The following is a 26134-nucleotide window of genomic DNA, read 5'->3' as shown; positions in this document are numbered from 1 at the left end:
TTGCTATGAAAATAGGGCAAACTGCAGCAGCGAGTTGCCCAATCATTTTGGCAACTGCTGTGCAAGTTTGCAGACTATATACTTAATATATAGTATATATGCTATATATATATAAAAAAATATATAAGCTTATATATAAATATAAATATACATATATATATAATATATATTATATTTTACTATCTTTAATTTATATAAATATATGAATATATATAAATATATACTATATATATAAAGTCTGCATATACTAAAACCAAGAAAAAACGCAAGGCTCCTCTCTGTGTGCTGTTGCACACCAACAAACGCCTTAAGAACAGGAAGAGGCTCCTGCTCAGAGCAAGCTCCAGAGCTGCTCTGACACCCCTGAGGCCTTCCGCGCACCAAGGCAACCGTGTGATGTCACCACGACCACGTGGCGACCGTGCCCTGACATCACAAAGCAAACGTTCTGTGATGGTCTGTGACATGATGCGGATGGATGGACTGATGTTTGTGTCGGCCCAGGCTGCATTTCTTTCCCCCCCCTTGGGCTGCCTTTTTCACCTCTTGTTTTCCCCCTGTGCCCCCTGTGTCCCCTGTGTCTGTGCTGGGTCCCAGCTGGCGGCCGGGCCGGGCGGAGCAGCAGTTCCAGCCCCGGGTGTCCCTGGAGCGCTGGGAGCTGCCGGTGGCCCCAGGCACTGTCCCCTGAGGAGCTGCTGAAGGACAGGGAGACACAGGGGGCTGAGGGGGCTGAGGAGGCGCTGAGGCTGCAGGGACAGCGACCTTGAGGTGCTGCAGGGACTGAGGGCTGTGGGGGAGCAGAGGGCCATGGTGGCACTGAGCTGACAGGGAAGTGGCACAGGCTGAGGGGGGTGGCGGCTTGAAGGGGACGGGATGGGTCAGAAGGGATTGAGTGGGGTGAGAGGACTGTGAGGGGCTGAAGAAACCAAAGGGGGCCGGGGCTCTGCTGGAGGGCCAGTGGGGCTGAGGGCATGGAGGGGGCCAGCAGGGAGCACAGAGGGCTCCAGGCCTGCAGCTCTGCCAGGCCCTGGAACCAAATGCACAGGCTCCGCTTTTGCCACAGCTGTCCTGCAGACCTTGAGGACAGGGGGAGACTGACAGGAGCCAGCAGCGAGAAGCTGAAGGCCACCAGCCCCAGCAGTGAGCAGGGAGCTGCTGCTGTCAGCCCTGAGCCCGGGTGAGGCCGCAGGGCCGGTGAGGCAGGCTGGGGGTGAGGGTGGCCTGGGCTTTGGCCGTGGGCTTTGGCCAGAATTTTTCTTTCTCACCCTCCTGGGGAGGCGCTGCCAAGGGAAACGGCCCAATCCTGACTCAGTGTTCCCTTTGCTTCTCAGATGTCCCATCTGCTCTCCGTGTCCAGGTGAGCTGCTCTGCAAGGGAGGAAGAGAGCCAGGGAAAGCCTGGCGACTTGGGCAGCTGCAATCCCTGCAGATGGAGTTGGAGATGGAGATGGTTAAAGTGGGACTGAGAGAGTTCGAAGTTGATGGTTATTTACCTGTGTAGACTGGTGTTTCTACAGGTATATACGTATGTATATTGTTCTATTGATGCACGTATATTGATGTGTTTCCATCTGCATTTCTAGTTACATACTTGTTCAGATGTATGGCTCTATAGTTGTTTCTATGGGATTGTAAAAATCCTTCTACGGGTAAACTGATATCTGTATATTTATAGATAGGTTTGTTATGGTTTTATTTCTATATGTCTTCCTTTATGCCCTATGATATATGAATTATTTATTTACATCTGTATATTGTAAGGCTCTATGTGTGCAAATACTTCGATATGTACTGTGTTGTATGGTTCTAGAATTCTATTTCTTTAGTATGGGGTCTGGGATTCTTTAGAGAGGGATACTGATATTTTGTATTTGTATATGGACTGTAGAGTTGTAGTAATGTGTAATGAATTAAAGTGTTATGCATCAATTCAGAATTGTGTAGAGTGAGTGGTTCTAGAGGGTTGGAAGAAATTAATTTTTTTAATTTAAGTTTTTATTTGTATCTATCTACATAGCACAATTGTAACAAAAAATAGTTTTATAAGCTTGAATTGATATTTTTATACCGGCAGTGCTACTGTAGCAATTTAAAATAAATTGCATTTTTAGACCTAAGTTGATTCTTGTGTATTTGTACATTGGTATTGCAGCTGTCATGATCTGCAAGCAATGCAATGTTTCCACTAAAAGAAGTGTAGATTTGTGCTATGCAGAGCAATCAGCAGATGTAAATGGGATGATGGGGGAGGATTTTGTCCATGGAATTCTCCAGCCGTGCCCAGCACATGCCCCACTTGCACTCAGGCTGGGCAAGGAAAGTGCAGCTCTGGGATGGCAGCGGAGCCACACGTTGGCCAAGAACTCTCTGCAAAGGCTGCTGAGAAAACTCCAGGACTCCACGGAGCGTCCAGCTCCAACCAGAGCCACTCAGGGAGGACAAATCCACCCCCCGTGCCACGGGCAGCTCTTGGGGAAGCGCTCCAAGTGTCCCTTGGAAGGTCATCCTGGAGCCCAGGAGCCAAGAGGGGCCTCTTGGAACCCTGGGCACAGAGAATTTCAGACTTGCTGTGCTGACAGGCACTGACTCCCAAGCAAACACTGCAGTTGACCTGTGGCCGTGGAGAAGGCTTCCAAAGTTGAGTGAGAACACTGGGATTATGGGTGTGTAGTTTGAATAGAAGTGTGTGATATCACATGGTGAAAATTTAGACTGTAAGGTTTCAGAATCTAGTAATACATATCTAAAGAAAGGTGGAGGATTAAGGGTGGAGGCTGAGTCCTTCTTTTTCACCTTCTTCTTCATGGGTTTGGGAGATCTTCTGTAATTGGGTAGAAAAATTTGCATTGTGGGCCACGGGTGGTTGGTTATTGGGTTAAAATGAAAACTAAATTAGGTGTCCTTTCACCATTGGACAGTATGTTCTTAAAAGACCTTGGAAAGAGATAGAGAATGAGCCATTTTCCACTTTGTGAGTTAGAACTTAAAACTTGTGAGACTGTAACATAGATAAGAATTAATAAACATCTGAGGCCGAACACGAAACAACGTCTCTTGAGCATTTAATCCCGGCTCTAAGAGGAAAAGAAGATAAAAAGCCAACAGGGATCCTGAGCCAGCTCCACTGCCTTTGGCAGCACTTTGGCAAAGGAGCTGCAGCAAGCGGGAGGCAACAGGGACTGTGACTGCTGCAGGCTGGAAATGAAGGGCGGGCCATGGACACTTGTGCTGACATGCTCCAGAATCCACAAGGATGGTAGAGAACTGGGAAGCAACAAGTTCTCCCAGCCATGACAGTGATGGAAGCCCTCGGTGTGAAGTTGCCTGGAGGAAGTCCCAAGGGAGTTGTTGCTGGGATCAGCAGCAGCAGAAGGCATCAGGATCTGCTCCTTTTCCTGGCTCTGTGTGCAGGGCACGGGCTGTGATGGCCCCTGTTCCACAAAGCCCTTGTCCACGCGGCCTGCAGGGTCAAAGCAATCCCATTGCAAAGAGAGGCTTTGCATCTCAGGGCCACTGCCCTTGTCTTTTGGCCTGGAATGGCTCTCATGCCAAAGCACAGCAGGTAACCAGGCCTTGGCGAGGCAGAGCCTTTAGAGGGACAGAGAGAGATCAGGCACCCACATGCCTGAAACTCCTTCAGCTCTCTTCTTTTGCAGAATGAGAAACAAGAAAGCTGGGGAGAGGCACATGCAGTCCTTTGAAAAAACATGGTGTCTGACAACTCCTGTGAGAGAAGAAAAATAGCTAGCAACTTTGCATTGTTTTCAAAGCCTGTGTCTTCTGCAGAGGAGACAATGGGATGTCCAGGAGGGGAGGAATAACTGTGACAACCCAGTCTGCCTTGCTGTGGACGGATATAGTTTGTAGCAGTAACCATTCTAGGTAATGCCAGAGTCTTATTTAGCATCATGACACTCTGCTGCTTCATTGCAAAACTGCCTCAGCATGGAGAAAATCAGCTTAATTTCTTGTCAGTTACAGTAGATGCAGTGAGAAACAGTGACATGGATTAAAACAGGTTTTACAGCCTTGTAATCCAGAGGGAGTTTTGGGTTGCTTTTTCTTCATTGTGTGACTTTATGGATCCCAGTTTCTCGCAGGGTTTCAAACCAACCCCTGCCTTCTCTTCTGCCTCTAAGCCTGTGTGCACGTGGTCCTGGGAGTTTTCTATCTGCCGTCCAAAAGGGCTGGGACACGACTCCATGGGTCCCTTCTCTCCTTGTTCCCAGATCTCCACAGGTGCAGGTGGCTTCCAGCCGTGACCTCCTGTCCAAGGGAGAATCCATGGATCCCACCCGTATGGCTACTAGGGGTGGGATTTCATCTCCTTCCAGCTGGGATCCGGGAGCTTTCCAATGTCCCACAGTGCCACCTGGATAACCCAGAGGTTCTGGAGATCCAAAGGGATCGTGGTGCAGCAGATGAAGCATTTGCTGGGACACACTTGTGAGAATTCCACGGATTGATCTCCCTCCCAACCCACTGCCTTGAGACTTCAAAAGGAAATGCTTTGAATCAACGACCAACCCAATGAAAGCAGTGAGATGAGAAGGAATCCCTGCTGGGATTCCATAGGCCATAAATGCCAATCCTTTCTCCAGGCCGGCTCTGTTGTGGCCGTGGCAGCACCAGGGGAGTGCCCTGTCCCTGCCCTGAGGCCAGCACGAGCCTTTCCTTGGGTGTTCTCTGCCCTGCCCGGGGCAGGAGGGCACTGCCCCAGCGGCTTTGGTGGCCCCGGTCACCCAGCTGGGCTGCAGCCACTGCAGGTGGCTCCTTGGGAATGTTTCAGAGCAAAGTTTAAGCAAACAACAGCTTTTCTGGAAGGGATTCTACCACCTTGGGCTGTGCTGCTTTTGTGGCTCTTGGGGGCATTTGTGGTCTGGGAGTGGGTTTGGGGACCTTCTGGGGTGTTTATCAGGGTGTTTGGGGATCGTGGCAGGGCTGTATATCTTGGAGTAAATTAGAGTGGGTCTTGGGGAAGATGTGAAGGAGGATTTGTGGACTTTGGGACCATTTTTGTTGCAAGGACTGGTTTGGGATATCCCTGGCAGGAGCTGTGAGGTGGTTTGAAGTGTCTGGGAATGGCTGTGATGCTGGAAGGGGGTTTTGGGCCAGCTGTGACTCCCCCAGACCCACAAACCTGCTACTAGACCCTGCCCCAAAGATGCTGCTGCAGTTTAGGGACTCCATGTTGGGGATCATCCTCCTGGTTCTGCAGGAGAAGGTGAGGGGGGGGTCCCCAGGGGCTGTGTGTTCCCCCCATGGCGTGTGTGACCTCCCATGCCAGTGTCAGCCTCTTTTCCCTCCCCACAGGGCTCCTGCCCCAGCTCCTGCTGCCCCCGGGAGGGAACTGAGGGAGGGGGCAGAGGGGGTGCACAGCCCCCACCAGGGGATGACCCCGGCCTGGCCCCTTTGTTTAGCACCAAGCTGGGCTTGGGGCAGCAGGAGCAAGAGGCCCAGGGGAAGCAGATCCTGCAGGTGGGACGGGACTTGGGCTCAGGGCAAGCTCCTGGCCTGCACACCTGGCTCAGGTGTGACCATGCCCCGGGAAGGGAGTGGGACATTCCCATCCCCAAGGATCAGGGCTGGGAGCAGCACTTGGAGCAGGGACATGGAAAGACTGGGAGGGACTGCGACCACACTCAGGGCTACTGGGAGCAACTGGAAATGACTGGTGCGTGCTGGGGGGAACTGGGATGAACTGAGAATGAGTGAGATCGTGCTGGAGACAAGTGGAACCATACTGGGGGCTCTGGGGTAACTGGGAATGAGCATGCTGGGAAAAACTGGAATATATTGGGAGTGTCTGGAAGGATTGTGGAGGGGACTACACTGGGAACAACTGATACCATGTTGCCAGTGACTGGGAGCGACTGGGAGTGACTGTGTCTGTACTGGGGGTCACTGGGATCATACTGGCAGTGACTGGGTCTGTACTAGGGGTAACTGGGTGCAAGTGGGTTCCTACCGGATGGAACAGGGACAAGACTAAAGGGGGACTGGGATCCTAGTGGGAGGGACCAGGAGCAGGCTGAGGGCAGTTAGCACCATGGTGGGCAACTGGGATATACTGGAAGCAACTGGAACTGTCCTGAGGGTGACTGGGAGTGGCTGTGGGCAACTGGAATTACGCTGGCGGCAGGTGAGAAGAAGTGGGAGCGACTGGGAGCATGCTGGGGGCAACTGGAATGTACTGAGAGAGACTGGGAGTCCCTGGGTCTGTGGTGTGAGTGACTGGAAGCATGGCAATGGCCTTGGCTGGGTGTGGGGGGCCTCAGGGTGTGCTGGGAGTACTTAGACACTTTGGGGCCTGCTGGACCCAAGAGGACATTGTGACACTCTGGGCCAGCCCTGCCCGTGGGGTGTTCCAGGAGCCCCAGGGTGCCCAGTGCAGCAGAGCAGAGCTCCTGGCTCAGGGCCTCTGTTTCCTCAGAGCTGTAGCCAAGGAAAGATGGAAGTGGCCCCTTAAAGAATCCCCTGAGTTTCATGCAATGGCTTTCATTTAATCACTGGAAGTTTTCCATTGGTACTCTGTCCCTCTGGAAGGGACACACACAAACCAAAGGCCCTCCTGCCACCCCTCTCTGGCCCTCTGGGCACAGGGCAGCTGCTCTCAGCTGGCAGCAGGGCTCCCTGCACTCCCACAAGCTCCACTCCTGGGGAACTGGCACCAGGCAGAAGCAGCCCCAGAGCCCACAGCCTGGGAATGCTGCCCCTGACCAAAAACACCCACCCAACCTGACAGATCCATCCACGCTGTCAGGGTCCGCAAACATATGCGGAGAACCTGATGGTTCATTTTGGAGATCTCAAAGCACAAAAGATACAACAGGGGACAACTCAGTTTGCTTAAACAAAAAATGCACATTTATTTAGTGCCCACAATGTGATAGTAGGGAAAGAAAATACAGAATAGTGAGAAAGACAAAGAGGGTAAGGGGGTTATAGCTACCAACTTGGAGGGACGAGTCCTCAATGCGTAGAGATGCCCATAGGCAGGATCTTCTCCAGTGGGGTGCACACAAAGGTTTTCGGAATTTTTGGAGTTCTTATAGGTTGGTTACCAGAGCGAGTGGCACAAAGCCAAGGAGAACCAGGCAACTGACACAGGGCCAAGGCAGGCACCTGTGTTAAGGTTGGGTGCTCAGGAACAAGCTGCAAGCTGTACCCTTTTAGCACAGTCAGTATAGTCAGCTCAGTCCAATGTAACGAGCTACTATTGTTCTTGCATTCCGTTCTCGTGGAGATGTATATCAGTCCTCGGCAAGCGCCCCACCTCAGCCAGGCCAGGGGCTCTCTCCAGTCTCTTTGGGGGTCTTGGTCTTCAACCATCGGAGACAGTTGTGAGGCATAAAACATCCACAGACAGACTCTGACACACGCCCAGGAGGATGCTGGAGTCTTTGACCTCCCAGAAGATGACCTGGCTGGAATGAAGGAAATGCAGGGCCTGCAGGCTCTGATAGAGGAAAAAGAAAGAGGAGGGTCAAAACGAAAGACCTGAATTTATCCCACAAAGGAAGGCAACGACTCCAAGATATTTCCTCTCTTGGGAAATGGTGAGTAGAACAGAACATGGCGTGGCCAAGAGGAAGAGCTGCTGCTCCAACACCTTTAGAGTAGCATCTTTCTAAGTGAAGGCAGATGTCAGAGTCCAGGGCATGCCTCTGGGTGCCCTGGAAGGTCACAGAGCTCAGCAGAGAGGCCTGGGACCCCTCAGGCAAGAAAGAGGGTCTGGGGCTGGTGCAGGGGGGTTTGAGACCCTGGCACAGAGCCCAGGAAGACACAGGCTTTGATTTTAGTCCATGTGAAAAACCTCCAACACAGAGAGGAATGACAAGTCACAAATGTGGAACAGACAGTAGTGTAGTTAATCAGCGAGTGGAAAAGTTGGTAGTTTTGGGTTCTTAGAATTGGGGAACTGTTACCCCGTGTCTTTAGAGGGGCAACACGTTGTGACGTGGGAGTGGAGCCTCACAGAGGACAGCAGGCAGCAGCTTGGTGAATCATGGAAAGCTCTTTATTATCTGACTCCAATAGGCTTATATACATTTTGTACAGAGGGCCAAGATTGGCCCAAGGAGGTTACAACCTCCTGACTCCATTGGTCAATATGACCATCAGTCAAGTTCTCTCTCAGAGAACAAGAATGCAAAAAATACAGATAATTTCTAAGAATACATATTGTTTACATGAGGCAGCGTGAGAAAGCTGCTGCAAAGACTCAAACACTTGAAACCAAGAAATTCAGAGACGACATGATGCGGCATTGCTTTGCTTTTCTACAGATAACTACGTGTCTATTATTTACAATTTCAGACCAATGCCTAGTGCCTATACCAGAAGGGTCATTTCTACTTTGACCCAATCTACTCACACTACATTGTGCCCATGTCACTGCAGAAAATGGACACCAAGGGAGAACAAGAAGAACCCAGGGTTCCACCCTAAACCCTCCATCTTGTTCCCCAGTTCTCAGACCCCAAAACTACCAACTTTTCCACTCGCTGATTAACTACACTACTGTCTGTTCCAAGTCACATTTGTGACTTGTCATTCCTCTCTGTGTTGGAGGTTTTTCACATGGACTAAAATCAAAGCCTGTGTCTTCCTGGGCTCTGTGCCAGGGTCTCAAACCCCCCTGCATCAGCCCCAGACCCTTCTTCTTGCCTGAGGGGTCCCAGGCCTCTCTGCTGAGCTCTGTGACCTTCCAGGGCACCCAGAGGCATGCCCTGGACTCTGACATCTGCCTTCACTTAGAAAGATGCTACTCTAAAGGTGTTGGGGCAGCAGCTCTTCCTCATGGCCACGCCATGTTCTGTTCTACTCACCATTTCCCAAGAGAGGAAATATCTTGGAGTCATTGCCTTCCTTTGTGGGATGAATTCAGGTCTTTTATTTTGACCCTCCTCTTTCTTTTTCCTCTATCAGAGCCTGCAGGCCCTGCATGTCTTTCATTCCCGCCAGGTCATCTTCTGGGAGGTCAAAGACTCCAGCATCCTCCTGGGCGTGTGTCAGAGTCTGTCTGTGGATGTTTTATGCCTCACAACTGTCTCCGATGGTTGAAGACCAAGACCCCCAAAGAGACTGGAGAGAGCCCCTGGCCTGGCTGAGGTGGGGCGCTTGCCGAGGACTGATATACATCTCCACGAGAACGGAATGCAAGAACAATAGTAGCTTGTTACATTGGACTGAGCTGACTATACTGACCGTGCTAAAAGGGTACAGCTTGCAGCTTGTTCCTGAGCACCCAACCTTAACACAGGTGCCTGCCTTGGCCCTGTGTCAGTTGCTTGGTTCTCCTTGGCTTTGTGCCACTCGCTCTGGTAACCAACCTATAAGAACTCCAAAAATTCCGAAAACCTTTGTGTGCACCCCACTGGAGAAGATCCTGCCTATGGGCATCTCTACGCATTGAGGACTCGTCCCTCCAAGTTGGTAGCTATAACCCCCTTACCCTCTTTGTCTTTCTCACTATTCTGTATTTTCTTTCCCTACTATCACATTGTGGGCACTAAATAAATGTGCATTTTTTGTTTAAGCAAACTGAGTTGTCCCCTGTTGTATCTTTTGTGCTTTGAGATCTCCAAAATGAACCATCAGGTTCTCCGCATATGTTTGCGGACCCTGACAGCGTGGATGGATCTGTCAGGTTGGGTGGGTGTTTTTGGTCAGGGGCAGCATTCCCAGGCTGTGGGCTCTGGGGCTGCTTCTGCCTGGTGCTAGTTCCCCAGGAGTGGAGCTTGTGGGAGTGCAGGGAGCCCTGCTGCCAGCTGAGAGCAGCTGCCCTGTGCCCAGAGGGCCAGAGAGGGGTGGCAGGAGGGCCTTTGGTTTGTGTGTGTCCCTTCCAGAGGGACGGAGTTCCAGTGGAAAACTTCCAGTGATTAAATGAAAGCCATTGCATGAAACTCAAGGGATTCTTTAAGGGGCCACTTCCATCTTTCCTTGGCTACAGCTCTGAGGAAACAGAGGCCCTGAGCCAGGAGCTCTGCTCTGCTGCACTGGGCACCCTGGGGCTCCTGGAACACCCCACGGGCAGGGCTGGCCCAGAGTGTCACAATGTCCCCTTGGGTCCAGCAGGTCCCACAGTGTCACAGTACTCCCAGCACACCCTGAGGCCCCCCACACCCAGCCAAGGCCATTGCCATGCTTCCAGTCACTCACACCACAGACCCAGGGACTCCCAGTCTCTCTCAGTACATTCCAGTTGCCCCCAGCATGCTCCCAGTCGCTCCCACTTCTTCTCACCTGCCACCAGCGTAATTCCAGTTGCCCACAGCCACTCCCAGTCACCCTCAGGACAGTTCCAGTTGCTTCCAGTATATCCCAGTTGCCCACCATGGTGCTAACTGCCCTCAGCCTGCTCCTGGTCCCTCCCACTAGGATCCCAGTCCCCCTTTAGTCTTGTCCCTGTTCCATCCAGTAGGAACCCACTTGCACCCAGTTACCCCTAGTACAGACCCAGTCACTGCCAGTATGATCCCAGTGACCCCCAGTACAGACACAGTCACTCCCAGTCGCTCCCAGTCACTGGCAACATGGTATCAGTTGTTCCCAGTGTTGTCCCCTCCACAATCCTTCCAGACACTCCCAATATATCCCAGTTTACCCCAGCATGCTCATTCCCAGTTACCCCAGAGTCCCCAGTATGGTTCCACTTGTCCCCAGCACGATCTCACTCATTCTCAGTTCATCCCAGTTCCCCCCAGCACGCACCAGTCATTTCCAGTTGCTCCCAGTAGCCCTGAGTGTGGTTGCAGTCCCTCCCAGTCTTTCCATGTCCCTGCTCCAAGTGCTGCTCCCAGCCCTGATCCTTGGGGATGGGAATGTCCCACTCCCTTCCCAGGGCATGGTCACACCTGAGCCAGGTGTGCAGGCCAGGAGCTTGCCCTGAGCACAAGCCCCGTCCCACCTGCAGGATCTGCTTCCCCTGGGCCTCTTGCTCCTGCAGCCCCAAGCCCAGCTTGGTGCTAAACAAAGGGGCTGGGCCGGGGTCATCCCCTGGTGGGGGCTGTGCAGCCCTTCTGCCCCCTCCCCCAGTTCCCTCCCGGGGGCAGCAGGAGCTGGGGCAGGAGCCCTGTGGGGAGGGAAAAGAGGCTGACACTGGCATGGGGGGATCACACACGCCATGGGGGGAACACACAGCCCCTGGGGACCGCCCCCCCCCCCCCCCTCACCTTCTCCTGCAGAACCAGGAGGATGATCCCCAACATGGAGTCCCTAAACTGCAGCAGCATCTTTGGGGCAGGGTCTAGTAGCAGGTTTGTGGTTTGGGGGAGTCACAGCTGGCCCAAAACCCCCTTCCAGCATCACAGCCATTCCCAGACACCTCAAACCACCTCACAGCTCCTGCCAGGGATATCCCAAACCAGTCCTTGCAACAAAAATGGTCCCAAAGTCCACAAATCCTCCTTCACATCTTCCCCAAGACCCACCCTAATTTACTCCAAGATATACAGCCCTGCCACGATCCCCAAACACCCTGATAAACACCCCAGAAGGTCCCCAAACCCACTCCCAGACCACAAATGCCCCCAAGAGCCAAAAAAGCAGCACAGCCCAAGGTGGTAGAATCCCTTCCAGAAAAACTGTTGTTTGCTTTAAACTTTGCTCTGGAACATTCCCAAGGGGCCACCTGCAGTGGCCGCAGCCCAGCCGGGTGCCCGGGGCCACCAAAGCCACTCGGGCAGTGCCCTCCTGCCCTGGGCAGGGCAGAGAACACCCAAGGAAAGGCTTGTGCTGGCCTCAGGGCAGGGACAGGGCACTCCCCTGGCGCTGCCACGGCCACAACAGAGCCGGACTGGAGAAAGGGTTGGCATTTATGGCCTATGGAATCCCAGCAGGGATTCCTTCTCATCTCACCGCTTTCATTGGGTTGGTCATTGATTCAAAGCATTTCCCTATGCAATTCACATGGCAGTGGGTTGGGAGGGAGATCTATCCATGGAATTCTCACCTCACTGAGATGAGAGTGAGATCCAGCCATGGAAATTCCCTGGGAATTCCTGCATTCCCAAGTCCCTGATTTCTGAATCCCACATTCCCATAGGAATTCCCCTTCCCCTCCCACAATCCCTTTCGTGCTCCAGAACCTCCCAACCATAGATTTTGGGGGCCCTTCCACACAGGTGTGTCCCAGGGAATGCTTCATCTGCTCCACCATGATCCCTTTGGATCCCCAGAACCTCTGGGTTATCCAGGTGGCACCGTGGGATGCTGCAAAGCTCCTGGATCCCAGCTGGAAGGAGATGAAATCCCACCCCTAGTAGCCGTACGGGTGGGATCCATGGATTCTCCCTTGGACAGGAGGTCACGGCTGGAAGCCACCTGCACCTGTGGAGATCTCGGAACGAGGGGAGAAGGGACCCATGGAGTCATGTCCCAGCCCTTTTGGAAGGCAGATAGAAATCTCCCAGGACCATGTGCACACAGGCTTAGAGGCAGAAGAGAAGGCAGGGGTTGGTTTGAAACCCTGCGAGAAACTGGGATCCATAAAGTCACACAAAGAAGAAAAAGCAACCCAAAACTCCCTCTGGATTACAAGGCTGTAAAACCTGTTTTAATCCATGTCACTGTTTCTCACTGCATCTACTGTAACTGACAAGAAATTAAGCTGATTTTCTCCATGCTGAGGCAGTTTTGCAATGAAGCAGCAGAGTGTCATGATGCTAAATACGACTCTGGCATTACCTAGAATGGTTACTGCTACAAACTATATCCGTCCACAGCAAGGCAGACTGGGTTGTCACAGTTATTCCTCCCCTCCTGGACATCCCATTGTCTCCTCTGCAGAAGACACAGGCTTTGAAAACAATGCAAAGTTGCTAGCTATTTTTCTTCTCTCACAGGAGTTGTCAGACACCATGTTTTTTCAAAGGACAGCATGTGCCTCTCCCCAGCTTCCTTATTTCTCATTCTGCAAAAGAAGAGAGCTGAAGGAGTTTCAGGCATGTGGGTGCCTGATCTCTCTCTGTCCCTCTAAAGGCTCTGCCTCGCCAAGGCCTGGTTACCTGCTGTGCTTTGGCATGAGAGCCATTCCAGGCCAAAAGACAAGGGCAGTGGCCCTGAGATGCAAAGCCTCTCTTTGCAATGGGATTGCTTTGACCCTGCAGGCCGCGTGGACAAGGGCTTTGTGGAACAGGGGCCATCACAGCCCGTGCCCTGCACACAGAGCCAGGAAAAGGAGCAGATCCTGATGCCTTCTGCTGCTGCTGATCCCAGCAACAACTCCCTTGGGACTTCCTCCAGGCAACTTCACACCGAGGGCTTCCATCACTGTCATGGCTGGGAGAACTTGTTGCTTCCCAGTTCTCTACCATCCTTGTGGATTCTGGAGCATGTCAGCACAAGTGTCCATGGCCCGCCCTTCATTTCCAGCCTGCAGCAGTCACAGTCCCTGTTGCCTCCCGCTTGCTGCAGCTCCTTTGCCAAAGTGCTGCCAAAGGCAGTGGAGCTGGCTCAGGATCCCTGTTGGCTTTTTATCTTCTTTTCCTCTTAGAGCCGGGATTTAATGCTCAAGAGACGTTGTTTCGTGTTCGGCCTCAGATGTTTATTAATTCTTATCTATGTTACAGTCTCACAAGTTTTAAGTTCTAACTCACAAAGTGGAAAATGGCTCATTCTCTATCTCTTTCCAAGGTCTTTTAAGAACATACTGTCCAATGGTGAAAGGACACCTAATTTAGTTTTCATTTTAACCCAATAACCAACCACCCGTGGCCCACAATGCAAATTTTTCTACCCAATTACAGAAGATCTCCCAAACCCATGAAGAAGAAGGTGAAAAAGAAGGACTCAGCCTCCACCCTTAATCCTCCACCTTTCTTTAGATATGTATTACAAGATTCTGAAACCTTACAGTCTAAATTTTCACCATGTGATATCACACACTTCTATTCAAACTACACACCCATAATCCCAGTGCTCTCACTCAACTTTGGAAGCCTTCTCCACGGCCACAGGTCAACTGCAGTGTTTGCTTGGGAGTCAGTGCCTGTCAGCACAGCAAGTCTGAAATTCTCTGTGCCCAGGGTTCCAAGAGGCCCCTCTTGGCTCCTGGGCTCCAGGATGACCTTCCAAGGGACACTTGGAGCGCTTCCCCAAGAGCTGCCCGTGGCACGGGGGGTGGATTTGTCCTCCCTGGGTGGCTCTGGTTGGAGCTGGACGCTCCGTGGAGTCCTGGAGTTTTCTCAGCAGCCTTTGCAGAGAGTTCTTGGCCAACGTGTGGCTCCGCTGCCATCCCAGAGCTGCACTTTCCTTGCCCAGCCTGAGTGCAAGTGGGGCATGTGCTGGGCACGGCTGGAGAATTCCATGGCCAAAATCCTCCCCCATCATCCCATTTACATCTGCTGATTGCTCTGCATAGCACAAATCTACACTTCTTTTAGTGGAAACATTGCATTGCTTGCAGATCATGACAGCTGCAATACTAATGTACAAATACACAAGAATCAACTTAGGTCTAAAAATGCAATTTATTTTAAATTGCTACAGTAGCACTGCCGGTATAGAAACATAAAAATATCAATTCAAGCTTATAAAACTATTTTTTGTTACAATTGTGCTATGTAGATAGATACAAATAAAAACTTAAATTAAAAAAATTAATTTCTTCCAACCCTCTAGAACCACTCACTCTACACAATTCTGAATTGATGCATAACACTTTAATTCATTACACATTACTACAACTCTACAGTCCATATACAAATACAAAATATCAGTATCCCTCTCTAAAGAATCCCAGACCCCATACTAAAGAAATAGAATTCTAGAACCATACAACACAGTACATATCGAAGTATTTGCACACATAGAGCCTTACAATATACAGATGTAAATAAATAATTCATATATCATAGGGCATAAAGGAAGACATATAGAAATAAAACCATAACAAACCTATCTATAAATATACAGATATCAGTTTACCCGTAGAAGGATTTTTACAATCCCATAGAAACAACTATAGAGCCATACATCTGAACAAGTATGTAACTAGAAATGCAGATGGAAACACATCAATATACGTGCATCAATAGAACAATATACATACGTATATACCTGTAGAAACACCAGTCTACACAGGTAAATAACCATCAACTTCGAACTCTCTCAGTCCAACTTTAACCATCTCCATCTCCAACTCCATCTGCAGGGATTGCAGCTGCCCAAGTTGCCAGGCTTTCCCTGGCTCTCTTCCTCCCTTGCAGAGCAGCTCACCTGGACACGGAGAGCAGATGGGACATCTGAGAAGCAAAGGGAACACTGAGTCAGGATTGGGCCGTTTCCCTTGGCAGCGCCTCCCCAGGAGGGTGAGAAAGAAAAATTCTGGCCAAAGCCCACGGCCAAAGCCCAGGCCACCCTCACCCCCAGCCTGCCTCACCGGCCCTGCGGCCTCACCCGGGCTCTGGGCTGACAGCAGCAGCTCCCTGCTCACTGCTGGGGCTGGTGGCCTTCAGCTTCTCGCTGCTGGCTCCTGTCAGTCTCCCCCTGTCCTCAAGGTCTGCAGGGCAGCTGTGGCAAAAGCGGAGCCTGTGCAATTGGTTCCAGGGCCTGGCAGAGCTGCAGGCCCGGAGCCCTGTGTGCTCCCTGCTGGCTCCCTCCATGCCCTCAGCCCCACTGGCCCCCCGGCAGAGCCCCGGCCCCCTTTGGTTTCTTCAGCCCCTCACAGTCCTCTCACCCCACTCAATCCCTTCTGACCCATCCCGTCCCCTTCAAGCCGCCACCCCCCTCAGCCTGTGCCACTTCCCTGTCAGCTCAGTGCCACCATGGCCCTCTGCTCCCCCACAGCCCTCAGTCCCTGCAGCACCTCAAGGTCGCTGTCCCTGCAGCCTCAGTGCCTCCTCAGCCCCCTGAGCCCCCTGTGTCTCACTGTCCTTCAGCAGCTCCTCAGGGGACAGTGCCTGGGGCCACCGGCAGCTCCCAGCGCTCCAGGGACACCCGGGGCTGGAACTGCTGCTCCGCCCGGCCCGGCCGCGAGCTCGCCCCCAGCACAGCAACAGGGGACACAGGGGGCACAGGGGGAAAACAAGAGGTGAAAAAGGCAGCCCGGGGGGGGAAAGAAATGCAGCCAAGGCCGACACAAACATCAGTCCATCCATCCGCATCATGTCACAGACCATCACAGAGCGTTTGCTTTGTGATGTCAGGGCACGGTCGCCACGTGGTCGTGGTGACATCACACGGTTGCCTTGGTGCGCGGAAGGCCTCAGGGGTGTCAGAGCAGCTCTGGAGCTTGCTCTGAGCAGGAGTTTTCTCCTGTGATTCAGGCATTTGTTGGTGTGCAACAGCACACAGAGAGGAGCCTTGCGTTTTTTCTTGGTTTTAGTATATGCAGACTTTATATATATAGTATATATTTATATATATTCATATATTTATATAAAATAAAGATAGTAAAATATAATATATATTATATATATATGTATATTTATATTTATATATAAGCTTATATATTTTTTTTTATATATATAGCATATATACTATATATTAAGTATATAGTCTGCAAACTTGCACAGCAGTTGCCAAAATGATTGGGCAACTCGCTGCTGCAGTTTGCCCTATTTTCATAGCAACTTATTCCTGCTATTTCCTGAATCACCTGGCATGTAAGTAGAGATTTTCCCTGTGTGTCACCTACCCTGGTTTTTTGTATGTCTTCCTGCTCTTTCTTAGTGACTGAGTTGATTTGCAAACAGAAAGGCCATTTGGATGCCACTTGGGTAAAGCTCCTGTCAACACGTTCAGCTCACAAGGGGGTGTCTGGAGCCAGGGCTCTGCGGGCAGCATTTGCAAGAGAACCTGCAGGGCTTGCGTTCCCTCCATGGCAGAGTCTGTGGCAGCAGAGTCTGTCATTTCCTCCCTTTGCTGGGTCAAGCGGGACAACTTTGAAAACGTGGACCTTCTTGGAAAGCTTTCTAAAAATGCCATGGTTGTTTCCGGTTTTCTCAAAGCATCTGGTTCATTTTCCCTTGCCCACTGCAGGTCACCTGAGCCGGGTATTCAGCGGTGCTGATCCTGAGGTGAGTGAGAAAGGAACATTTGGTGTTCCTGGTGTTTAAGAATTGTGCAGCAAGCTGTGAGCTTGGCCTGTGGCAGTAGAGTGTAGAGGACCAGCCGAGTAGGCTGCAAGAAAATCCATTTCCATGTCTGCAGCAGCAAGAGCAAAGGCATCACTGGATATTTCCTAATTCTCCATTTCCTAATTTTCCATTTCCAAGCTATAAAAGAACTAAAAGCTCAGTTTTGCAGAGGGAACGTTGCTTGCTGATAGTAGCCAGGGGGCAATATCTAATTCAGAGCAAATTGCAGTACACTTGAATCAGCCCCTTAGAATTTAGTCTGAGTGACTTAGAATCCCATTGCTATCAAAGTTGATGATTTGTGCATAGTAGAGCTGGTTCTCGAGCTGAAGAGAAACAAGGTTATAAGTCAGAGGTCTAAAATGGCCCGTGTCTCACGCTCCTGGCTGTCCACAGAGCACAGAAGCAAGAGAAGATTCTCCTCTGGCTCCCTGTGCTCCTGGAGAAGCCAACGAGGAGCCAAATGACCACCAGGCTCCAGCTGTGGTCACACCACAGCCTCAACCTTCCCAGACAGTGAGTGCCAGGGACAGGAGGCTGCTGTCTTTAGTGCAAGGCAGAGCTGCAAGTTTCTGAGCAGCCAGCTCTTGTGTTGTTGGTGGCTGAGGATGCTGAGTGCTGGAGTGCTGCCAGGACCCAGCCATTCCCCTCAGCCAGTGACCCCTGGAAAATGGGCTTTGATCTGTCCTGTTTGGGCCCCAGCTTGCTGGGATTCTGACAGGGGCCAGCCTGAAGCAGGAAGGCTCCCTGTCTGCAGAGGGAGCACGTCAAAGACACTTTGCTTGGCCTTGTCAGGTATGTAGGGGACACTGTGGTCTGGGGACACCTGTCCCTCCCCACCGACTTGCCAAGTAGCTACAGGCACAAAAACTATTCATCTGACAACACAAGCTCTTTGGGGTGGTTTGTCCCTGTCAGTTCTCGGCTGTGCTTACCTGGGAGCATTTCAGGGTCACACTGGGGACGTGGAGTTGCTGCTTGAAGTCAGGGATTTTGCTGCCTTTGTTGCCAGGTTGTTCTTTTGCCTCTTCTGGCAGAGCAGTCAGTAGCAGAGCTGACAGGCACTTGGAGTCCACCTGTCTTTTGGCTTTTAATAAGCTGCTAAGAGATGATTGTGTAGTCCATAAACGCGTGGGGGGCCACTCTTCTCTCGAGGGGCAAAAGACACGTTCCCTGTCAGCTTCCTAAGTGGCTGTTGGAGCTTCAGCCCCAGATGGAGCCTGATTGTATTGCCAGTGTCCCATTTGGAATCCGTGCCTCCCCACGGGCAGAGAATGACCCAGGAGAGCAGCAGCACAGTGCTGTGTGAATGTGTGAACCCAGCAGGCTTGGAATCTTGCCCCACAAAATTGTATGGCAAGTTGAAAGGCATCTTCTCTTGCTTCCTGTGCAGGGCCCTGAAGAGGAAGAGCATGAGCAGCTTGCTTCATCAGAGTTGCCATGCCAACCATTCCAGATTCAGGGAGAGCTCTTTCCAGGTGAAGAACGGGAAGAACAGGTTGGGCGGCAGCTGGAAGAGCCACAGGACAATGGCCAGGTAAGCCTGGCTGGCCAGGTGACAGAGTGAAGGGCAGGAAGAGGGGCATAAAACGGAGCTCTTGGGACTGAGGAGGCCAGGAGTCCCACAGGCACTGAAGGCACAGAGCCTTGGAATCTGCAGAGATCAGTACTGGGACAGCAGGGTTACAATGGAAGCAGAGGTGGGCAGGGCAGCAGGAAGAAGTGGCTGAATGAATGTAGTTTGGAGGCTGAAAGAGGAAAAGCTGAGCCTGATGGCAGCTGCCAGTCACTTGCTCTGCATTTGTGTGCACAGAACGTCGAGGCAGAGGCACAAGCAGAGCTGCCCAAAGCTCCAAGCGACATGATGGCAGTGAGGACGAAGAAGAATGAAGACGGGAGACAAGATCACAGGCAACTCCATCAGCCGAGGAGCAAACAACAAAACCAGGTGAGTGGAAGAGTGGCTGCCACTCCCCTGATGAAAGTTTCTCTGTCTCGTTCTTCACAGAGCTTTGGAGAGGAGCAGCGGGCAGAACTGCAGAAAACTCAGCCCAGGACCAAGGCAAAGGAGAAGAACCTCGGTGAGAAGCTGCTGGCAGAGCTGAAGAAAACTCAGGCTAGGATCAAGTCAACGGAGAAGAGGCTGAAGGAAGAACTGCAAATTCAAAGAAGAAAAGAAGTGAACATTCGCCTCCTCAAGGATGAGCACGAGACTCTACAAAAACAAGTGAGTGAAAGAGCGATAGCCACTGCAGTCACCAACCAGGTGCTTTCTGCCCTTCTTGCCTTTCCCCTGCAGAGCAGCAGGGGGGTGGGGTGATGCCTCTGAGCGCCATCCTGCTCTAGTGTCTGTCACAGCCACTCTGAAGGACGCTTCCTGATCTGCTGAATCTCAGCTGCTGCCCTGGACAGTGGCACTAGTGCTTTGGCCTTTTGGCCAGCAGTCATCTGAATGCATTCCTGCTGGCCTGTTCCCGCTCTCCTTCTTTCTTGAGGTGTTCTTGCAGGTGAACACGGTGACCCAGATGGATCTTGAAAAAGTTGACTGTCTCCGTTGTGAATCTGGTCTCTCCCTTTCCTCACAGTCCATGACTCTTGTCTGACAGGGACAAGCTGGACTCTCTGACTGCTTTGTTCTCTTTGACTCTTTGAGGTGGACGTCTTGACATCTCGCCTGGCAGCCTGCAAGGATTTCCAGCACGTGGCTGGCAACGAGGAGCCCCAGGATTCCTGTGAGGCACAGAAAGCGTCCAGAGCAGAAGGGCTGCCAGTTGAGCTCGTTCCGAAGATGGTGGAGGAAAAGAGGACTCCACAGGAGGAGGTAGAACATTTGAACAAGGAGCTGCAAGTGTGTCTGCAGCCCTTGGAGGGGGAAAAGAGTCCTTGGGAGAAAGTGGAATGGTCATTTTGGCAGTCACCCTTCAGAAAATCCATGCAAATGGATTTTGGAGAAAATGGAAATTGAATCTGGCCATGAAGTCAGGTGAAACCAGCCTTTGGCTTTGAGCCATCCAATTTCAGAAGTGGACATCAGAAAAAACCCATGGCAGAGCCCTGCATGTGGCTGACAGCATCTTCCTAAGGGCTTGCATTTGAAATGGGATCTCGGGCTAATCTCTGCCAGCCACTTTTCTGACACAAACTTCTTGGTTGTCTCAGATCTCCGCAGGCTCTTCTGTTCAACCTGCAGCAGCAGCATCACCAGCAGCAGGAGCAGGAGCAGCAGGAGCAGCAGCAGCAGTGTCATCTAAAGGAGGCTTTGCTGTCCAAGCTAAGAAGTGGAGCCCGGGCATCTCTAGCACTGACGCAGCTGCTGCTCAGCAACAGGAGATGGAGGATGACTCCCTGGAGCTCCTGAGTACGTCTGGTGCCTTTCTTCTCTGAGGGACAGTGTATTGTGTGCACATGTCAGCATAGCTGGACCAAATGATTCTCCTCACTTTGGTGTCCCAGGGACATTTAGGACTCCCCACAGGAAATGCTGTGCTCCAAGGCAGCAAGAGAGTGCTCTGGGTGGTCCTGCTGCCTCTGAGGGCAGCTTGGACATACTGGGGCATGCCTGAGCTTCGCTGTCTGCTAAAGGCAAAAGCAGGGATTGTTTCTGCATCAGCAGAATGCTGGGACCTAGCAAATGGGCAAGTGCTGTGTGCTGGTGGCCAAACTGCATAGAATAGTTAGCTTCCAAAATTCTCCTTAAGACTCCTGACTTCTCATCCATCATCAGAGAAAAAAAAAAAAAACAACTTCACAGAATTGATTGGTTTTAGCATTTTATCTTTTGGTTTTGGCTTTAGTTTGGGGTTTTTTCTGGATTTTTTTGGGTGGAATTTTATTCTCCATCCTAAAGGAGCTCTTCTGTCCCATGTCTCTTACTGGTGTCATTTTTATGCCTGTTCTCATTTACCACTACTACATCTACAGGTTTTTTAAAGACAACATTCTAGTTTTGTCAGTGAGAACTCCTCAGAAAGAACATCAGGTGACAGCAGAAACAGGGAGCAAGAGGTGTTTTTCTTGTGTCCCATATGAAAAAAACAAAAGATCCTTTTATCAGAATCTGTATTTATTATCCTAGTTTTGTTTTTAGAAAGGTGTGTCCAAGAGACACATCCCTGGGGCTTGATCAGATAAAAGTGCACTGTAGGCATTTCTCTGGAGTGAGCTTTTTACCCCTCTGCTGTATATTTCTCAGATCCGTGGCACTTTCTCGTACCTGATTCCCAGCCATTCCCAGACTGTTTGAATGCTACCCATTGGCCCAAGCCCTGCTCAGATCAGTCTCTAGGAACACACATCAAGCCCTCTGTGATTCTGCAGCACAAGTCACTGAATCTGCTTCTTGCCCAGAACAGCTGCCAGTACTGTGCTCTCAGACAAGACCTGGTGGGGCTGAGAACAGAGCCCAGTTGACTCTCTGTCTACCATCACGTGTTGGCACAAAAAGGACCTTGATGTGCACCTGGGCGTGTCTGATCTCAGAGCCAATCCTGTTGTGTCCTGAATGGGGGCACCAGCTTGGAAGGGGCTGGGTCTGGCCGTGCCTTCTTCCCGTTACTTGTCAGTGCTGGTGCTTGGGCTTTGGCAGCTTTGTTGTGGTGGCTGCCCTGGCCCTGAGGGCTGGTGTGAGTGCAGAGGCTGGAGCCTTCCTTAGCTGGGAGAGTCCCGCTGCCGCCCGGCCGCTGCAGCGCGGAGCTGCCCCGAGGCAGCAGCCCCTGCTCTGGGCCAGCTCCTGCATGGCCTGGGCTGGGCTCAGCCAGGGGCAGCATCTCCTCTGGGCAGCTGTCCATGTCCCGCCGGTACCTGAGGAGGGAGCACTGCTGTCCTTGCTGCCCTTGCCCGCTGCGGGAAGATGGGCACGTGTGCGGGGCTGAGAGGGCCAGTGCAATGGCAGGGACTGATCCCTGCTGGCAGGGGGAGGAGGAGCACTGTGCTTCTTCACCTGGGGCACAGGCAAGGGCGTCTTCCAGCTCAGCCTGCTCATCAAGGCCGAGGATCCTGCTGCTGAAGGCCCCCTTGGGATTGGTTATAGCAGGAGCTGCTTTGCTCTACTATCAGAAAGGCATTCTTTTGGCCAACGGCTGCAAGGTGGAGTAGATGCCCTCCTCTCCTGGGAATGCATCTCCCTCTGCTTTGTTTTCTGTCAAGAGATCTCTTCAAAGGACTGTAGAAAATCAGTCTCTGTGCTGACCATTTGTACTGCAGAGCTGCCTGTCTTGTTGCTGTTTTTGTTGTTGTTGTTGTTACCCAGCTGACCACAAAGGACCCAGAGCCCCAGACAGTGGGCTTGTATCTCTTGGATGCTGGGATCTCTGCTCTCAAGTGAGCATCTTGCATTTTGTTTCCCTCAGGGCAAATGGCGAGCACGGAAAATCCCCTCATGAAATACACGGAACTGGAAAATCTTGGCAGTGGGTGAGTCCAACCACAGTTCCTTCTTCACAGTCATGGGGCAGGTGATTTGCTGCTGGAATATCTGTCAAGTTTGAAGTCAGGCACTTTGAAGCTGCAAGCATATTCAGACACCTGGGTTAGTCTGCCCCATCTCTCAGTTCCAGACAGCATTTGCAAGTGTTTTAAGAGGGCACCGTCAAAGTCGTTTTTATTTCATTACCAGAAACAGCAACCTAGCCCCTCTCATAGCAGTGAGATAACAGTTCTCAGGAACAATTCTTGCCAAGAGTTTGCTGAAGGAAATAGTCTGTGACCAGGATAAAAACTGCCCAGTTTAGCAACTGAAATCAAGATGAAAGAATCATCTGGCCTTTTGAGCTGAGGCAGTCAACCCCAATGCTTCAGGAACAGGCCCAGTGCCCATGCACTGGAGAAGAAAATGCATCATCTGCCTTCTGGCAGAGCCCTCCTGCATGCCGCAGGTTTGAGGCATTTCCAGCAGAGATCTCCTGTCTGGGCTGCCTTTCACTCCAAGATCTAAATGGCTTCTCCTTTCTTTGCTGCTGTTTTCCTTCTAGGGGTTTTGGAGTTATTTGCAGAGCGGTCGACACTGCCACAGGAGGAGAGGTAAATGTCAACAGCCCCTGCAGATTCTGCTGCTCTCCAGGGCTTTCCTTTCTTGTGTCAGCTGTGGCTGGAGCTTTGGGTCCAGCTGTGCTGCACAAGTAGCACACACTGGTGCCAGCCTGCCAACCGCATTTGAGACAGTCTTTGTCCTTCTCAGCTGCCAGAAGGAAGGCAAGGAGGGCAGCAGTCCCTTTCAGAGAAGGACGCTCTCCCTGGCTCCCAATTGCTCAAACAAAGGTGGTGGTGCCTTAGAGCATCTCACTGCTCTTGGGGGCTATGGCTTCAGAGTGCTGAACTCTCATTTCTGGCTGCCAGCAAATACATCTGAATGTTCCTGGCAGTTCCTCAGCCACCTGCAGTGCTGCACTTGGGAACTGCACATAGGGAGAGATCTGCAAGGTGTCCCTAAAAGCCCTAAGCCCCGCCTATAGCCCAAGATGTATCCACAGAGTAGCAAGGCATGGATCACTTCTTCTGAAGTACAGACAGAGAAACAGAGAGTGTGCTCAGAGCTTTGGGGGTGATAGTCGAGACACCATTGTTAACAAGTGGACAAGGCAAAACGTCAGTGGCCACGTGTCCTGTAAGTGGCCCCCAAAGGAGCAGAGAAATGGGCTGTTGGAATGTCAGTTCCTAATGACTCCTTTGTCTCATCACAAGGCACTTTGGCACGGCTCGACTCTGTCATGGCAAAATCACTCGCTCCGTGTGTGTTGTGGTCTCGTGCCACCAACTTGTAAAGTTCCTGATTTTCTGTGTCATTCTAGGTGGCCATCAAGAAAATAAATCTTCAGGGACCAAATAGGACTGAATTAACCCTGAATGAAATCACCATCATGAAGAGGAATAAGAGTCCCTATATTGTGAATTATTTAGACAGGTGAGTGGTCATGGTCTTATCCCATGAATTTTTACATGCCAGGTTAAAAACCCACTTTGGACACTGGCAGAAAATTTTTAATTATTGGATATTTTTTATTTCCCTATTCGTCTCCAATGGATGGGAAGAGAGTGCATTTTGTCTGCATGGCTCTTCCCTGGCTTTCAATCACACAGTTGGAAAACTGTCCAAAAACCTGGATCAACCCTAGCATCCTAAGTCAATACCCTGTTGAGTTCACCGTCTCCATCTTGTCTCAGGATTGATTAAAAAAATTTCTTCAATGCTGATGAAGCATCCTGGAGAGGATTTCCCTGGGATTGTTGCCCCTCTTTTCCATGGCTGGCCATGCCAGGAACATGAGGTGCTTCTTTCCAGAACTACCATGCAGGACAGGTCTTTCATCTTGGCTGTTACTGAACTGCAGTTGTGCTGGCTGGCCGTCTAAGACATCTCCTCTTCACACATGTGCTGTTCTCCTTGAGACTGCACAGACTGCAACTAATGCAGAGCCCAGGGGGAATGTCTATTCCTTGAATTCTGTCCTTGTCACAAAGGGACGCGGCAACAGGAATCAAGCAAAAAACCAAGGTAGCCATGCCTGTTCATCTGCATGACCTGCATGGCCTTGTTTCCTCATTTCAGCTACCTTGTGCGTGAGGAAGTCTGGCTGGTCATGGAGTACATGGATGGAGGCACTCTCAACGATATCATCACTGAGGTTCGCATATCGGAAGAGCACGTGGCGACCATCAGTCGAGAGGTCAGGGATCCCAGCTGTGCTTCCCAGGGCTTGGGCAGGATTGTCTGGGAAAGGGGCTCAGAACAGGAGCCATTCCATGTGCCAGGCTTTGATTCTGTGTTGCTGGAATGCTATGTGCAGACAAGAGCATCTCAAGTGAACTGCCCGCCAGTGTGCCTGCACTCACTGGACTCTGTGCTTGTCCTCTTCTCTCCTGCTGATGCATTCTCACTCTGTCTCTTGTATTTCCTCTTCTCCCTCTTTGCCTGTCTGCACTGCATTCCTTGCCCGTAAAGGCAAAGGTGGTGGTGGCAGCCTTTGAAACAAACAGCAAAGAAAAAAGAGACTCCTTTCTCTCAGTGCTCAGCTGAAAAGCTTAGCAGTGCAGCCAAAATGCTTTTTTACTTCTGAGCACATCCACTGCAGCAGCAGTCATCCTGGCTGCTTTGCAGGGCAGCGTCTACACCAGCAGTTGCTGTTGCTCTTTCACAAGCTGACATGCCTTTCTTTAGAAAGGTGCTGCTCTGCTAGTGTTGGAGCAGCCAGCTCTTCCTCTCAATGCCACTGTGTTCTGCCATTACTCCCAGTTCCCCGGGAGATGGAATCTTTGAGAGCTGTTGCCTTCCTTGTCTGATGAAATCACATCACCGATTTTTGCCCTCCTGTTTCTGGTTTCTCTCTCAGTGCCTCCAAGGACTGGAATTCCTCCATTCGAACCATGTGATTCACCGAGATGTGAAGAGCCTTAACATCCTGCTTAAAACTGATGGCTCTGTCAAGCTGGGTCAGTATATTCTTGGTCAGGTGCAGCATTCCAGGGATATGTGGGGTTTGGAGCAGCTCTTGAGTGACTGCCAGTCCCCCAACAATGGTGCTGCTGGCAGTGCAGGGACCCCTGCTGTCAGCTGACCGCACGGTTGCAAGGTGCACAGACCTATGGCAAGGAACAAGCAGTCCAGAGTGGCATTGTTCTGTGTGTGTCCCTTCCAGAGGGAGGGAGCTACGAGTCTAAAGCTTCGGGGAAACAGATGGCACTGCAAGAGGCAGTGTAAAAAATGTGGGGTTTTTTGAAGTAGCCAATGCCATATTTCCTTGGCTAAAGTCCTGAGGAAACAGAGCAGGGACACTTGTCCAGGAGATTCAACAGCACATTCTCAAACTTCTACTGGCCAATTCTTTTGCTTGCTTTTCTAATTGCACAGTATTCAGATAAAAACAATCTTCTGCTTTCTCCCCAGCTGATTTTGGCCTCTCTGCTCAACTCACCCCTGAGCAGAGCAGACGGAACTCGGTGACAGGGACTGCTTGGTGGATGGCTCCGGAACTTGCAAAGGCTCACACCTATGGCCCAAAAGTCGACATCTGGTCGTTTGGAATCGTGGGCATGGAAATGGTGGAGCAAGAAGTTCCT

The sequence above is a fragment of the Zosterops lateralis genome (assembly GCF_965231275.1).
Source record: "Zosterops lateralis genome assembly, chromosome: 23".
Taxonomy (NCBI): domain Eukaryota; kingdom Metazoa; phylum Chordata; class Aves; order Passeriformes; family Zosteropidae; genus Zosterops; species Zosterops lateralis.
Note: the sequence above shows the minus strand (reverse complement) of the source record.